Source organism: Neomonachus schauinslandi, chromosome 7 (genome assembly GCF_002201575.2).
Source record: "Neomonachus schauinslandi chromosome 7, ASM220157v2, whole genome shotgun sequence".
Lineage (NCBI taxonomy): Eukaryota > Metazoa > Chordata > Mammalia > Carnivora > Phocidae > Neomonachus > Neomonachus schauinslandi.
Genome location: NC_058409.1, coordinates 108,249,419 through 108,253,042, shown reverse-complemented (window position 1 = coordinate 108,253,042; position 3,624 = coordinate 108,249,419).

Below are 3,624 nucleotides of genomic sequence, written 5' to 3'. Positions count from 1 at the left end.
AGAGAAAGTCTCCTGTAAGAGGTGATTCTTCTTACTATTACTAGCTGTGACTTTCTCCATAAGCGGCTTAACCTCTCCAAGCTCTGGCTGCCCCATCTGTGAAATGGGGGTACCAAGAATCCCGGCTTCATAAGGTTGTGCAGATTCATGGGATAGATAATGTGTATAAAGTGCCAAGCACAGAGCCTACATCTCACTGGGAAGCAAGACATCTTAGTTTTGGTACGATTTATGGGGTGCCTCTCTGCTCTGGTTCCCCAGATGACTCTAATGTGCTCCCTGGGTTGAGAACCAGTGTTTTAAGGGAAGGGAAGAAAAGTCAGACAGGAATTAGCCCTCCTCCCTCTCTTGCTGCTGTGCTTCTTAGTTATAGAATGCATTCATTTGCTTGTTTTCTGTGAGACTCTATACCTACCCTCTTCCAGGGACTGTAGCTGGTGCTGGGGACATAGAGGTAAATGAAACAGTTCCTGGCCACCCCCCACCCTGAGCTGAAAATGACTCTACAACCATCTATCCAGTCCCTTCCCCGCTCCCCAGGACTTGCAGCCCCTCTGCAGCTTCCCTGGTGAATAAGTGAGACTTTGCTTGCATACCTCTAATTATAGGGAGCTCATTACCTATCCCAGCAGTCAGTTCTGACTCCTGGCATCTTTATCTGATGTTCAGCTGAGCCCCAACCCTTGAACCTGCATAATAAACAAGAATTCTACATATCTTGGGGCGCCTGGGTGGCTCAGTAGTTAAGCGTCTGCCTTCGGCTCAGGTCATGATCCCAGGGTCCTGGGATTGAGCCCTGCATCGGGCTCCCTGCTTGGTGGGAAGCCTGCTTCTCCCTCTCCCACTCCCCCTGCTTGTGTTCCCTCTCTCGCTGTCTCTTACTCTGTCAAATAAATAAATAAAATCTTTAAAAAAAAAGAATTCTACATATCTTTATTATTACCATTATTATAAGCTATGTGATCCAAGGCAGATGATTTAAATTTGCTAAGTCTCTGTTTCCTCGATTTTTAAATGGGCTGACAATTCCTGGGGCTGCTCAGAACAGATCTGTTTTCTCTGCCATGTGACCACAACTGAGGTCTGTTTTTATGGCTAGGATGTGGTTTTCTAGAAGTTTAGGCTGGACCCTAAGGATAACTGGAAGCATTAAGGTTCTGGTCTCGGTGCTTATGAAGGAGTAATGAGGCTCTTGGCTCTTTCCCAGCTCTCAGGAGCTATTCGTTCATGAAGCCACTGTGGGCTGCACACTTGGGGATCTGTCACTAGCACTGGGGAGGACCACGGTGCCAAGCAGGCTGCCATGGTATGTTGCCCAAGACGTCCAGAGGAGAATCCCCCAGGCCTCTCTCCTGCAATCTACCTCAGCCCTGGATGAGAGGCCTGGGGATAGGCAGCATGAGGGGAGCTCCAGTGGGAAGACTAACCTGGGCAATTATCCACCTGACTGATTGCCACCCAAGTCTCTGAGTCTCGGCCGATTAGGCATTAACCCGAGGGAAGGTGGCTGAGTGGCCCCATGAGCCCTTTGACTAGTCATGTGCGGAATAGCAGGCGGCTGTCTTCCCTCAGGTCCCTATCTAGGCCAAAGCTGGCCTTCAGCCTGTCCAGTGCAGAGCAGCCTGCAGCCTAGGGAGGGAAGGGAGGGATGAATATTGGTATGGATTGCAGAACCCTGTAATGCCACTGACATTCATCCCCTCTCCACTTCCCCGTCACTCCTGACCCAGGCCCTGGTCCTTCTTCCTTCTGGCCCCAGGATCTGACCGGGGCATCTGCTGGCCTCTAGTGTCCTGTGCACCAGGGAAATTGGACTCCTCAGGGTCCCCCAAGCATACCTGGAGACTTCTCGAAGACAGCTTTCTGGACATCTAAGATTGTCCCTATCCATCTTAGTATAGCCCATAGGCCACCTCCCCTCCGTGAGCTCCCCCAACCATGCCCCTGACCTGAGTGAGAAGTAATAATAACAATAATAGCTAATCTTTATGTCAGGCACTCAACTCAGCACTCTGCCGGGATTATCTCATTTCTCTGAACACCACCATAGTGGATTAGGCACTGTTATCATGCTCTATTTTTCAGATAAAGAAACTGAAGCTCAGAAAAGCTTTAATTACTTGCCCAAGGTCACAGGTCTAGACTAAGCTAAGTTTCAAGCTCCCTTCTGTCTGAACTCCTGAACCACTGGGCTGTACTCTCCTGGGTCTGTCCGTCCCCCTGCAGCCCTCTGACAGAACCTCCTTTGTGACCCTCTGCTTTGGGTTCTACTTCCTATGTGCCTCTCTTCAGCCTGGCCCTCTCCACTGTAAGCTCCTCAGGGATGGACCTCTGTCTAACTCAGTGCTTCTCCACCAAGACAGCACGTTGGCATCACCGGCATCACCTGGGTGGGCCTGGAGCACCAGTGTTTCCCACACAGCACCAGGCACATTGTATTAAAAGGAATTACATGTGATCTGAATCATCTGTAGGCACCTAAATTTCCCTATCTCAACAAAGCAGGTGTTTGAACTCAGATCTTTAACTCCTAGCTCTGATGTTCTAAATTCTAATATTCTTTACAAGGATGTTGTCGGCTTCTAAAGAGAGACCTAGCGAATAGTCTCTGTCCACCCCCCCCCCGCCACGTGCCTGAGGAAAGCCGTATTACCCCTGTGGACTGGATGAGCTCTTTCTCCTCCCTCCTAGGTTTTCCTTTCCAGAACAATCTATCCACATTTGCCGTGGGACAGAGTATAAAGGGGGGACCTGAGCAGTGATGAAAACTCTGACTAGGTGGCCAACTTCAGGGCGCCCATAAAGTCTGAAAGCACAGGTCGTATTATTTTCATTTTCAACAGACCGCACCCTTTTGATTCCTTTTGGGGCAGGCTAAAGTCTCAGGTTTCTTCATTGAAAATCAGACACACATTATCAGAGACAGACAGCATATCACAGATGTGTGTGCAGGGTCAGCTGACCAGCATCCAGGCTGGCCCAGGGCTGAGGGGTTCCCAGGGATTGGGACTTTCAGTGCTATGACCAGGACAGTCCCAAGGAAACACCCTGGGACTGCTGGAGGGAACTGCTGCGTTCCTGCATTATGCGTATGTATTGTATACCCAGAGTAGGTGCCCAGTGAGTGGGGTCCACCTGGGAAGACCAGCCTCGAGAGAAGATTCAACTCACTGGGGACAGCTGGCTGAGGGACTGGCTACTTTGAGACAGCATGTCAATGAACTTGAAATGCACCTGTCATTTCCAGGGCTGGGGTCCCTTCCATCACACTGCCTTCTCCCTGGAGAGGGTCACACAGCAGGATGGGAGTGAGGCTGGGAGATAGGTACAGAGCGGAGACCCTGGAGTCTGGGCTGTGGACCTGTGGACAGGAAAGGCTCTAGAGGCCTGGCTGTCAAAGGGTCATGATGCCTTTAAGGAGGATGAAGTCATCGGGGGCCGAGGCCACCTGGCTCTGTGAGGGCTGCAGCCTGTAGCCGAGAGGGGGAAGCAGAAGGTGGAAGGCAGGTGGGCCGTGGGGGCCGAGCTTGGGATGTCAGCTCTGCAGCGGACAGACGGGACCCAGCAGGAGTTGGAACAGCCAGCCCTGGCATTGCCTGGGGTGCTCGGGAATGTAATCAAACA